General features: G+C 49.9%; 1 long non-coding RNA gene across 1 annotated transcript; it reads right to left on the bottom strand.

Annotated features, from left to right (window-relative positions):
• Positions 1-9,165: 9,165 nt before the first annotated feature.
• LOC141574868 (uncharacterized) lies at positions 9,166-11,795 on the bottom strand. Its single transcript, XR_012501996.1, has 3 exons — positions 11,062-11,795; positions 9,871-9,971; positions 9,166-9,300 (listed from the first exon to the last, which is right to left on the bottom strand). It is a non-coding gene; the product is annotated as an uncharacterized LOC141574868 (long non-coding RNA).
• Between the last annotated feature and the right edge of the window lie 1,997 nt (positions 11,796-13,792).

Genomic DNA, 13,792 nt, shown 5'->3' with positions numbered 1-13,792 from the left:
CTCTCCAGTTACTCTTCTACTGTTTGCTTTTCTCTGAGGCAGAAAGAGCTTCCTGATAGCTAACTCAATCCCTCTTCCTGAAGTTAAAAGCCAAATTTCAATGTTTTCTTCCTCGCTAAGGGTGTGTATGGGGAAGGGGGGGGTGATATGATACGTTAACAGTAAAATGTTCCCTCTGTCAGCTGTTGAGCAAGTTCCCAAAAGATACCTGTTTCCGGCATGCCTTTGAGAAGAGTGGGACAATACAGGTGGAAGAGAACTGGAGGTCTAGGACCACGGCTTTGAGGGTGCCGCCCAGTTTGGACTTTCTTCTTCCATGAGTTTTATTAGGGTGGAGAGAACTCCAGTTTATGTGGATCATTGACTTGAATACTACAAAATCGCAGGAAGATGGTTTGAAGGAGAGGACCTAATTGGCTGTAGCCGAGGACCGGGCACTGGGGCACTGGGACACTGGACTCCCGTGCTGGCCTGGCCACCAACCAGGTGTGATGTGGAGCAAGTCCTTTCCATATTCTGGGCCCCTGTAGGAAGAAGGAGTTGGCGAGATGATCTCTAAGGGCACCTCCAACTGGAGGCAGAGAAGAAAGGAAACTCGAGAAAGGTGAGAAGAACAGCAGAGCCCTGGTGGCCATGGGGAAGACATAGTGCAGTGCGTTCAGGAGAGAACAGAGGGAGAAAAACCAAGAATCTACCTTCTGGGCCACTGAGGAAGTTTAACTGGAAAATGGTCTCAGCATTGCCTCCCTGGCAGCACTCACCCCCTCCCCCAGCAGGTGACCCTCCAGCGCCCCAGTGGAAGCCTTTGGCACACTCGTTTTGTGGCTAGCAGAGAGACTCCAGTGGAGTCCTGGATCCGTGAGCTGGTGTCCCCTCTGACCCAGAAAAGAGGGCAGAAGTCAGGGGGAATTCCAGGTCAGCTGGAAAATTACTGAGCCAGGAGAGTGGTTGGTGGTATTTTCCAGACTTGGTGAAGGAGCACAGAGAGCAGGAGGGAGTTGTCCCACCTCAGAGGAGCAGGAGCCCCCTCTTCCCAGCTGAGGCATTGCCAGGGGCCAACAGGCCTCATGCCTTGTGGCATGAGGAAGGAGGAGGGCTCGGGAGACTGATCAGGCAGCATGGTGTACGATCCTGGGCCCCACCCAGTGGTCCGGCCACCTGAATAAGTGCCGGGTCACCCCTCCCCAAGGCAGGTGCCAGCCACTTCTTTACCAAGCTGACGGATGTGCTCTCCAGTCCCGGCCCAACACAGGGTGATGTAAGGCCCTGTGCTGTGAGAAATGGTCCCTCCCCTTTTTCTGCTGGGGTAGCCTCCTGTAATAAGAGCTAACTTTTCCTGATTGCGCCAGACACTGTTCTAAATGCATTCCATGCATTAACTCATTCAATCTTTACAACAACTCAGGAGATGGGTACCATTTTCAGATAAAGAAACTGAGGCAATCCCTCAGTCCAATTAGAACTACTATTACTACTACTACAACACACACACACACACGCATGCACACAGACACACACACACACAGTCTCTAAGCCCCAGAAGCAAGACAGAGGCAGCAATCCCTCATCTATCCTTGCCAGTGACTTCCAAGCCTTAATGAAAGTCCTAACACCCATACTGCTCCCCATGAAGACGCTGGGTCGTTCTGGACAACAGCTCCTCTGGGCTTCAGTTCCCCATTAAATCAGCTGTAGGAAAACCACCTTCCTCCCTTCTCCCTCCCCCACCATAAACACACACACACACACACACACACACACACACACACACACACCCTACTCCCTAGCTACTTCCCATTTATAGGAAATGGGGGATGACGTGAGGAGCAAGGCCATCCTTGGGGAACTGCTAATAGTCTGGCTGGATATTGGAGAAACCAAAGATGCTGGCAAAAATGCATTAGCAGCTTCTGCTCCACCCCTACCCACAGCCCCTTCCCATTATCCTTGGGCTCAGAGCAAGCACCGTTCTCTTTCTACAAAGATGCAAAAACCCAGCTGGGCTGGTTAGCCTAGAAGAATGCTGAGAAGCCATGAAGAACCTGGAGTTCCCTTGATGTTTCCGTCTCTCTTGCCATCTCCCAAAGGTTATGATTCCCTTTGAAGTTTCTTTGCTTCTTCCCCTGCCTGCCTCAGGATGACAGATGAATGGTCTCTGTAAGCATAAATGTAACCAACAGGTCCAAATCCTGACTGTGAACCTTGAAGGGAGAGGGATGTGTCCATGGACACAGCAATTCCATTTCTGGGATTTCTCTTGTGCCAAAATAACCAGAGATATGTATGTATTTTGAAGCATGTACAGATGTTCATCTTATCATTCTTTATAATAGTAAAAAAAAAAAATAGAAACAATTTAAATGTAGAATAATAAGCTATTGTCTAAGCAAGTTATGCCAAATCCATATAATGGAACATTATGCTGCCATTAAAAATGGTTAATAACATAGAATTTTAATAGACTGGGGAAATATTCATGATATAGTCCCAGCGAAAATAGCTGGCTACAAAATAGTGTGTGCACAGTAGGATATACATTTTTTAAAACTTAGGTACATACCAATGCAATGTTAATATCCTGGATTGGATATTGGTACAGAAAAGAGACATTAGTGGGAAAAACTGGTGGAATCTGAATAAAGTCTGCAATTTAGCGACTAGTCCTCCACCAGTATTTGTTTCTCAGTTTTGATTATTGTACTATGGTTATGTTAACTTTGGGGAAAATTGGCTGAAGGGAAAATAAAATAAAAGTTTGTTCAATTAGGTGTATATCTATAGAGAAGAAGTGATTTAAAAAATACATACTGGTGAAAAAACCAGTGAATACTGATTTTCAATGAATGGGGAGGAAGAATAATTTTGATGGCAGGGGCTGGGGAGGGGTCAGGGAAACTTCTGTGTCTCCAAGTCTATATGGATCATAAATTGCTTTTGGAAATAGAAAGAAAAGAACCAATAAATATTATTGGGGGGGAGGGTAAAACTCAGTGGTAGAGTGCATGCTTAGCATGCATGAGGTCCTGGGTTCAATCCCCAGTACCTCCATTAAAAAATAAATAAATAAACAAACAAATAAATAAATAAATGCCATTTTTAAAAGGGTAGGAATAAAATAAAACAAAGAAAGGAGGAAGAAAGAGGAATCAGATATCACTTCTGAGCTCCCCCCAGTGTGGACGCCCACAGCCCATTCTGCTCAGAGGGTCTGGGGTTGGGGAGATCAGGGACCATAGCAGGAAAACCACCCTCAGGGCCTCCTTAGCTGAGAGGATTAGAAAGGTCTGAGTGACAAAATAAGATGGAGCAGTTTGAGAAGGGTGGAGGGGATTCTACCCCGCACCTGGGCCATATTTCCACCATCACCAAACACCCTGTGAGCACAGAAGAGGAGGAAATTGAAACCAGTGAAAGAAAACGGGAGTGCTTCATCTTCCCTCTCAAACCTCAAGCTTGGGAATGACCTTAAGTTTGGTGACCTTTAGTTCCTGAGGTCACCCCGTTCCCCCCCCCCCCCCCGCCATTGTCATTGCTAGAAGGTAGAGCCTTAGAATTGCTGGCCAATACAGCCCCTCACTGTGCAGCTGGGGACAGTCCAATGTGAGTGGCACCCCATGCAGGGAAGTTCTTAAAACAACAAACACCTTCAAAAAAAGTGTACTTTTTAAAGGAAACTTCCTTCTGACTGTGAAAAACAGAAATCCTACTACAAAGAGAACTTTCTTCTGGATTTACATTTCCTTCTGGGTCTTCCCTCCTCCCCAGTCCCACCCAGATCCATGGGGAATCAGGAGAGAGACCAAAGCTTCTTCCAGAGCAGAGATCCAGCTGAGCAGAGCACGGAGGTGGGGAAATGACGGGCCCAGCCCTTCTGTGGAAAGCTGTTGGCTTTTCAGCAGGCAGGCAGCAAAGTCAATGTCAAAAGGGAATGGCTTCAGAGGGCCAGCCTAGACCAGAGGAGAGAGTCACGGGGAGCCAGATCACTCAGCTGAGTTCACCAAGGGGCAGGACCCAAGCAGCTTTAAGCAGATTAAGCATGGCAGGGACATTGGCAGGGCTTCGAGGCACCAGGTATGGTGTGGACCTGGATGAGCACAGTGGTTCTTTCCAGCTCTGAGAGCCAGTGAAACTCACCCCACTCTCCTCTCAAAAGCCAGAACTGAGTCACTAAGCCTCTCCTATTTTAGGGGCATCAGCAGAATGCTCAAGTCAAGGAGTCTAGAACTGAAGCCCCAACGGCTTAGTTTTAGAAACCAATGTAACAGGAAGGATCAAAACTGGGACTTGATGGGACTCATTCAGAGGCAAAAAATGGTAATGCCTTTGCCTTAAAGCTTTCGGGAGTGAAACAGAAAACGTCCCTGTAAGTCTCTTAAGTGGGAAAGACACTGAATTAGCTGGGCTGGGTTCTGAAATGCCTGGAGCAAGGAGGTGAATTCATCGCTGTGAATATCCAAGATGCTACTCGGAGCTCAGACGGACTCACTACCAGGGTGGGGTTGGAGAATGGGGAGGGACAGCCAGAGGTGACAGAACTCCGCCTGCTCCCCGCCCCCATGGAGATCTTTCACCAGCTAGTACCTGAGAAGCGCTGGGCCATCATGTGGGCTCTGGAATCAGACAGGTCCAGTACCATTTACTATGCACCCAGGCACTCATTTCTCATTCAACAAACGTTTATTAAGTCACAATTACAAATCAGGCTCGGTGCTAGGGTGTAGTAACTTTATGCCTGCAAGCACGTCATTTAACCTCAGAGTCTAGATTTTTATGCAGAAAGTTTGTTGGGAGGAATGCAAGGCTACTGCATAACTAATGTACCTGGAGAATCTCAATGCATATCTGTCCATTCTGTCTCACAGAATCCAAAATGTGATTTAGGATATGTGGACGAACATACCAGGTAGCTTCTCTGCCCTTGTGGAGGTTACAGTCTTCTCTGTGAGCTAGAAAGGGGTACAAAAATACGATTCAGCAATATGTCAGCAAGTGCAAAAATGTCAAGGCTATAAACCAACTCCAGAGGTCAAACATGATCGGAGTTCAGTGGAAAAAATCAAGGAAGCGGAGAAGTTCTGAGCTGGGTTTTCAAGGTTGGCATGCTGGTGACGATGAGTGATAATTACTTGTTTCTGTACTAAACGACTTATGAAGTATTTTTCACATTAGGTTTTGATTCTCACAAGTACTTCTAAGGCAGGCAGGTGCCACCTCTTTTTACGGATGGGGAAACTGAGTCAAGTACCTTGCCCAGGGTGGCAGAGCTGAAGCAAGTGAGGGCCTGGGGCCCCTGATCTTGGTGGCCTGGAGCCCTGGTTCCCTGCCGGGCAGTAGAAGCCAGGGCTCAGCACTCACTCACTCAGCTGCCACCCTGGCAGCGATGTGTTCCCACAGCAGCAGCAGCAGGCCTGGACAGAGCCCAGATCAGGAGGCAGAGGAGCTCAAAGGGGATTTGGTTGCGGGCTGTGTCTCCACAGTCTTCAGAGTGGGAAAAATGGAGGGGTCAAGTGAGGGGCGAGAGGACACAAGGGATGAGGCCCCAAGGTCTCGCTCCCATTCTCTGTGGAGGGCTGACCCTTCAGCTGTGAGGCAGGAATAAAAGGAGTCTGGTGTCCCCACTGGTAGGCGCTCTCCCACTCTTTACTCAACCAGAGACAAGAGGACCAAACAAAGGGAAAACATTAGACCTTCTGCAAGAGGGATGGGAGTCAGACCAGAAGAGGGACTTCCCTGGGCATCTGATGTAAGGTGTAAAGTCTCTAACCTCCCTTCCTTAAGTGTCCCCCAAGCTCTCCAAGCCCAGTGCAGTGCAGTCCAGGGGTCAGGGTGCGATGACCTGCAGCGGGCCCTGTCTCCCGGGACTGGTGTTGAGGGTCCTGCTGGGTGGGCAGGTTTTCCCATCCTGGGGGGGAGGGCCTGAAGGTGCCAGGAGTTGTGGTTAGTAGGCCAGGGTTGGAGTCACTTTGGCAGGATTTACTGCTGTACCTGGACTTGTGTCTGTGTCTGGGGAGTGAGGGGAGCTGATACCAGTTTAAGTGTCTATAAAGCCATTCTCACGGTCCTGATGCAATGCTCAGGATAATAAGCAAGTGAGTAATTAATAATTAGATTGTGAACTAACCTCTTGCCTCAGGGTATGGTACCACTTTTGCACAATTCATCCTCAGGCTTGCAGGAGAGAGAGGCACAGGCCTGGTTCAGGGGTCTGGACAGGGCCCCCAGCCCCCAGACGCTGCAGCTCCAGAGGAACAGAAGGAACTGGTAGGAAGCGCCCCTCTGCTGGGCTCCAAGGCCAGGAAATGGAGGGAGAGCGAGCCACAAAACCTATAGCCTGGATTTTGTTTGGTTTTTCTTTAATTAATTAACTTCAGAGTCCCGCCCGGGGCTCCCATGTACAGTTGTACATGTTATCCACTCCGCAAGCACAACTAGGCAAGGGTCATGGCCGCATCTACTTTTTTCTAATTTGCATAAAAGCACTTTATGGGCTGGCAGTAGCCCTGGTACCTGTGATGAATCAAGTACTGGTTGACGCTGAGGATTACTTCCTGTCTCTCCCTCCTTTCACTCCAGTTCATTCTTCTCTTCCCATCCCATTTTAATCTTTTTTTAAAAAAAAACTTTATTGTTTATTGAAGTGTAGTTGATTTACCACGTTAGTTTCAGGTGTATAGCAAAGTGATTCAGTTTCCATTTTAACCTTATACCCACATTCAGAATAGACCCTCTGGAGACTTGGTGGGATACACAGATCGCAGACTCTGGAGTTAGACAGACTAGGGCTTGCTGGCCTCACTAGCAGTAAACTTGGGGCAAATGACTTAGCTTTGTGAGCCTAGGTGGCACCCTGTAAGTGGGGTTGTGTGAGAATGAGAGGGCACTTAGTTTAGTGCTTGACACAAAAGCAGGAAATAATTAACAGCCCTGGTCCCTTTCGCCTCCATCCTCTGTCTCCTACCCTGGGCTCAGAGTCACAGCCCAGTTCTGTCCCCATTGCCCTGCCAGTCTTCCCCACACCCCATTCCATGGCCACGGCAGTCCTTGTAGGCAAATGGCACTGTGTTCAAAGCACCTGCACAAGCACCTCCCGTGTGCTCCTCACCAATATGAGCAGGGGACAGGAAGGCGTCAGTTCTGCGTTTTATAGGACGAGGACACAGCCCTAGAGAGGTGGCTTACCAGGGGTTCGGTGGCTGCAGAGTGCCAGAATGGGCTGGAACCCAAGGCCCACACACCCTTTGTGCTGAGCTCCCCAGCAGTCACACTGCAGGTTTCTAGAAAGTTACTAACACCTTCCCAGAATAAAGGAGGGGAGAGGTGGGTGCTGCCTGAAATCCACACATTCAAAACCTCTCCTTACCCTCCCAGCCCTGAGCAGATGGGCAGCAGAGCCAAGGGCCAGGAGCAAATGTCACACTAGCCTTGGCAGGAAGTGGACCAGTATCTCCATCTAACTGCCGGGGCTGCCACAGGAAGGCTGGGCCCGACCAGAGAGATGCTGAGACCAGACCACAAGCAGGGGCCTGAGTGTGATGTGAGTCTGAGATAGCATCTCCAAGGCCTCCCAGCTCTGGGACAGGCCCTCCTCCCCTCACTGATGGAGGCCTCCAGCCCCTCTGACTCTGCCCAGGGCACGCTATGCTTAGGTTATTTCAAAGTCACTCAGCCACTCAGAGCCCGTCTCACTGTTAGGGCAGTGGGTAGGCTCACTCTGTCTGTTGGGTGATGTGGGCACAAAGGCCACAGCTTGTTCCTGTGAACATTCCTTCCTGGGCTTTATGGTTTTCAAGGTGGTTTCATGTGCAGCGTGTCATTTGGTTCTCATGATGATCTCGGGAGACAGGTGTTATTAAAGGGTGGAAACATAAACTTAGAGAAGTAGAAAGTGACTTGCTAGGGCCACACAGCCATCCATGCTGGAGCCCGGCCTGACCTCTGGTCCTCTGGCCATGTCTGCTTCTAAGGAAGATGAGTCCCAGGGACGCAGGCTGCTCGGTGCTGGGATGTGAACACAGGGAGACAGAACAGAGCTGTCTCTGCTCTTGAGATGTCTTTGGTAGAATAGGCCTTTTCCTCCTTAGAGGGAGCATGGCAGTGGTGGGGGCTTGGCCCCGGCCCTTGTGAGCCCCCAGGGGTGGCGGAGGAAGGACTAGGGCTCCCCGGGCCCTCCCTGCCCTTAGGACGGCAGCCTGATCCCTCCTGCTCTTGGCTTCCTGTTCACCCCCGACAGCCTGCCTTTTCCCAGGCCTGAGCCTTCGCGTTTGCATTTTGCCTCTGGTATTTCCCTCCACAGCCGTGAATGTGCACACAGAGCCCACCTCCAGGGCCACACAGCAGCCTCTGCCGTCTCGCAGCTCCATCAGCCCTGAGCCTCTGCCATGAAAGGGGAGCCTCCCAAGGTGATTATACGCTCTGAGGAGAGAGAGGCCTGTCATTAGGAGCAGGCTTTCCACATCCTCTAAGCAGCTAGCTCTCCTGTTTTTTTTCCCAAGGAGAATCCACCAGGGCTCTCGCAGGCTGCCTTCTCTACGGGGACCTGCCTTGTGTATGTGGAACAGCTTCTGGGAGGAGAGAGGGTACCTAGGGCTCCTCCCTGGGGTGGGTCGCCCTTGTCTTTGAGAGCTGCCATCCCAGAGGTTAAGGTACCTTAACCACCCCCCTTCCACCTTCTAGGAAAAAGAAAAAAAAAAAAAAACAGAGAGGTAAGAGAAGCTGGAGCAATGGGCTCTGGTTGGGCACCGCTCTGGGGGTCCTTCTCCAAAAGGCTTCCAGGTGTGCAGCTCCCAGTATTGTCTCTCCGGACTCCGGGAGGTCGGCACTGCCTCCGTGGCCGTGGCCGAGGCTGAGAAGCAGCAGGGAGCCCTGACAGAAGAGCGGTCCCCAGAGGCCACACTGTCCCTCTCCTCGCAGCCAGGCAGCCCCTCAGAAAAGCCCTTTCACTTTTTAGAATCAGCCAGGGATCCACACACATTTTCTCTAAAGGGCCAAGTGGTAAATATCTTAGGGACCATCCAGTGGTCTCTGTCACAACTCAGCTCTGCCCTTGTCACACAAAAGCAGCCACAGACAACACGTAAACCGATGGGTATGGCTGTGTCCGAATACATTTTATTTATGGACTCTGAAATTGGAATTTTTCATACAATTTTCATGTGTCAGGAAACACTCTTCTTCTTTTGATTTTTTTTCCAATCACTTACAAATATAAAAACCCTTTGTCGTTCATGGGCCAATATTAAAAGCAGCCGTGGTTGTTTTCTGTTTGTCCCTCCACTAGAGTTATCCTGTGGTGTCAGCTGCCTTAATAAAAAGAATGATAAAGTTGATTAAAGAAGTGAAGGGTTAGTGTGTCAGAGCGTCTAGGCTCTATTCTACTATCTTTGGATAATAATGTGGATTTATTTATTTTTGAGGGGGAAAGGTAATTAGGTTTTTGTCTATTATTATTATTATTAACAGAGGCACTGGGGATTGAACCCAGGACCTCGTGCATGCTAAGCACGCGCTCCACCACCGAGCTATATCCCTCCCCCAGTGGATTTATTTTTAAACCAGTGCTTATTCCATATCTATTTTGTGTTTTCACATAATTCTCTCATCTTCACAGCAATCTTATGCAGCCAAGTGGTAGCACTTCTGTTTTACAGATGAGGAAAATTAAATGCAAAGAGGTAAAGCAACTTGTCTGGGGCTGCACAGGCAATATATGGGCCTTTGCCAGCCCACCTGCAACCTCAGGGGATTCATCTGTCATCCAGTACAATATTAGTTAAGCCCCTTCTAGATGCTGGGTTTACGCTGGTAGGTAGGACAGGCAAGGTCCCCACACCCTGAAGTATACATTTCAGTAGGGAAACCACACAGACTTACAGCTAAATAACTTCCGATGAGTTAGAAGACTTGGGGGGAAGAGTTGGGGAGGGAGATCAAGGAAGAGAGGACTCTCTGAGGAGATGACATCTGAGCTGGATCTGGAAAATTAAGGAGGAGCCCACTTAGGAAGATCTGAGAGGAATGGATGAGGAAAATGGAACAGCAAATGCAAAGGCCCTGAGGCAGGTGAGTGCCAGGAATGGAAAGAGAGCCAGAGCAAGGAAAGGAGGCAGAGATGGGGTTGTATAAGTGAGCAGCAACCAGACTGTGTGGATTTCATTCTTGTGCAACAGGAGGACACTAGACGGAGTCCAGCAGAAGAGCGACATGATCTAATTTATGTGTTTAAAGAGCATCTTGGTATGAGGCATAAGCTTGGCTGGGAGAAATGTCAATTATGCCAGTGAAAAGTGTGATGATGGGCCCAGAGCTGTTTGGAGCAGAACCAGACATTTGCTGTGACCGCTGGAGTGGCCTGGAGGGAACTGAACAGGGTGGAGATGGCTCCTTTTGACTGGCCACACCTACAGGGACTCTGCCTCCATCTTCCCTCTCCTGTCTCTCTTACCACCACCTCCACCTTTGAGGAGGCAAGCCCTCTGAGACCCAAAGGGCCATGGGAGAGAGAACCGGCAGAGTGAGAAGACCAAGGCACTCGGGAGGGTCGTGATCTGTTGCCCTCCACCCCCCAACTACTGGCTTCAAAGGCCAGGGGCTCTTCCCAGCCTCACCTCTCGTCCCAGCCTGGGCCTGGGAGGCACCAGAGGCAGGATGAGTAGATGGAAACAGGGAACATGGTGTCAAGAACCTATGATCTCCTTCTCTTCCATGTTCCAAAGCAACAAGAGTGGGAACAAGGAAAGGAGGGTTCTCTTTCTCCCTTTCCAGTGGCCTAGGGCTTGGGGACAGTCCCATGATAGGATCAAAAAGTTAAGCATTTTTGTCAGATCAGAGGCCTGGCTGGGAGGAGGGCTGTGCAGGGGCCAGGAGGTTTCTGGAACGCGTTGGAGGCACCAAGGGCTTCGGCAACTTGGGGTTTGGAATTTGAAAGGAGGGGTCGGTTGGTGGAAGGTCTGCATGTTTTTGGCAGGGAAAGCGTCCATCCTCGCTAGCCCACATCACTAGCCATCCCAATGAGGGATGCTCACCGTCCATCTCTCGCCTTTAATAAAGCAAACAGAAGCTCACCTTGAAAGTAGGAAAAACAGCATGCTGTCTCCAGCCAAGTGGTAGCGGAACCGGCGACCCCTGGGGCTGAACCCCATTTGCCCGTTCCCGCTCTGCTGTGGTCAGCGCTGATGCAGCAGGGAGGCGCCTGCATCCAGTCCAGTCCACTGCTGGGTCCAGCCTCCCTGCCTTTGCTCAGATCCACCTTGTTCTGCTTGGGCCCCTCTGCAGGCTCCCCGTAAACCAGACTCCCGCGGTCTCTCCCGCTCCAGGTTTTATTACCTTTCACTTCCCCGTAAGGAGTGGAGGGAGGAAGGAAACTAACATACATGCAGCAGCAGCTGTGAGTTGAGAACTTTATATATACTGTTTTATTTATTCCTGTGACTCTTATGAGAAAGATATTTACCTTCATTTTACTGAATAGGAAGTAGAGTCTCAGAGAGCTTCATGTAACTTGCCCAGAACACACAGCTAAAAAGTGGTGGAGGCAGGAGTTGAATCAGGTCTGCTTCCCAAGCCCCTCTTCTCTTCACTCTTACAGCCGCCTCAGCGTCCCTGCGACTTCCTAGTGTATCGTTCCCACTGTCACAGGCTGCTTGTCTGTTGCCCTCTTTCTCCTTCACCTGTATATTGATTGACACTTTCCTTTGGTTTCTTTGCCCACCTTGTCCCAGCTATCCCAGTTTGTCATCTCATGATGACCATGTATCTTTTGATCAATCCTTTGTTCAGGTAGTGCCTTGATGTTTGGTTCACTGTTGATGGTAGTTCCCATTATGCACCGTAATTCGCGTGTCCTCCCTCGCTGCCTCCTGGACGGAAGTGCCGTAGCAGGTGGTTTTCAGCCACAAGGAGCACTAAGGATCTGCTGTGTGCCCATGAGATGGTGTCCCTGGATGGAAAACCACGCCATGTTCACATAAAACCTGGTCACGAATGTCCATAGCAGCCTTATTTGTAATTTGTAACAGAACCAACTCAAATGTCCTTTGAAATGTGAATGGTTAAATACACTCTGATACCAACATACCACGGATTACTACTCACCAATAAAAAGAGATGAATTATTGACGCACACAACGACTTGGATGGACCTTCAGGGAATTATGCCGAGAGAAAAGCCAATCCCCAAAAGACACGTGCTATATGATTCCTTTTATAAACATTTTTGAAATAAAACTTTAGAAATGGAGCAGAGAATCGTGGTTGCCAGGAATGGGGGTGGGGCATGGTTATAAAAAGGCAACACAAAGGATTCTTTTTCCTTGTAGTGTTGTAACTTCAGAATCTGGATTGTGATGGCTCAGACACACACAGGTGATAAAACTATGAAACTAAACACACACACGCAAGCAACAAGTACAATGGAAGATCTGAGTAAGATTGGTGGATCGTATCAGGGGGCAGTTTCCTGGTTGTGATATTGCACTGTGGTTTTGCAAAACGTGGCAAAAGCTGGGCACCATGTACAAGGGCTCTGTCTATATTGTTATGGTAACTGCATGTGAATTTACAATAAAAATGTCAAATGCAAAGAAGGGAGAGAGAGAGAGCGATCTCCTGCCCTCCAGGGGCTGACAGTCTCCACTTTTCCTGTTTCTTTCCGCTGCCTCTTTATCCAGCTCTGGGTTGAATGTAGTTGAGACATAACAAAGGAGTGGGCTGATTTTCCTCAGGGAAGAAATTGCTGGATGGTCATTGAAAGACCACAAATTCAGGTTAATTGTCACTCCTCTTCCTGATTTCCGCAATCCCAATCTCCTCAATTTTGGCTTTTTTTTTTTTTAAAGGAGAATTGGGTGGCCGTAGAGGTTGTCTCTTGTGTGGCTCCACGCTGCCCAGCTCCCTCCCCGCTGACCAGTCTCCTCCGTGTCACTGCTGGTCTCGAAGAGACTGGTGACCCTGGGATCTTTTCTCTCTGTGTGTCCTGGTGTCTGTCTGTCTGCCTGTCTCTCCAGTAGTTGAAAGGGGAATGGTGCCCGTAACCCTCACATCCTGGAATCTGCTTCGTGTGTAACCTTCCCAGGGAAGCAGCAGCCCAGCTGTTTCCTGCTCCCGTGGCTGCTCCCTCCACATTCCTCTCACCTATGGTCCCAAGTGGGGTGATTTTCTAAAACCACTTCCCAGGGACTGTGCTGACAGAGGGAGACGCTGGGGGAGAGGAAGGTCTTACATCCCTGTCCCAGGACCTTAGCCAACCTCCCCTGCCTCCCCCTTGTGTCCCGTCCTCCCTTCCCTCCCTCCCCCACCCCCCAGCCAAGCTTGAAGTAGCAGCTGTACACAGCAGGGGTGGGGACAGCCACACTCCCTCTAACTCCCAGGCAGCAGCTGAAGGGCGGTGAATAAACAGCTTGACTTCCTCAGGATCCTTTCTGCCACAAAGCCTGTATCCATCACCTAATCGCATCCTTTGCCTGGGTTTCCTCAAAGCATCCATGTCACGGCCATGCCCAGTGACAGGTTCAGAGGCTTCTGCGGGGAGAAGGAGGCAGTCTGGTCCGCGTCTGCAGGTTGGGCTGGGCGCTCCTGGAGGGGGCAGCGAAGGCAGGGAGCACTGCGAGCAGCTGCGTCCTTTCTTGTCCTTCCCATGATACCCACGACGAGGGGGCACCAGGAACTTGGGTTTCCCAGCTCAGCTGAGAAACTATTTCCTTTCATAAAGAGGCATGTAATTAGCCTGGGGAAATGGGAGGACCCAGCAGTCAACGTGTCCTTTGGCTACATTGACAAGAGAGGAGGGGCTGCAGAG

The sequence above is a fragment of the Camelus bactrianus genome, chromosome 23, assembly GCF_048773025.1.
Source record: "Camelus bactrianus isolate YW-2024 breed Bactrian camel chromosome 23, ASM4877302v1, whole genome shotgun sequence".
In the NCBI taxonomy this organism is placed as follows: Eukaryota; Metazoa; Chordata; class Mammalia; order Artiodactyla; family Camelidae; genus Camelus; species Camelus bactrianus.
Note: the sequence above shows the minus strand (reverse complement) of the source record. Positions and strands in the feature narration are given on the sequence as shown.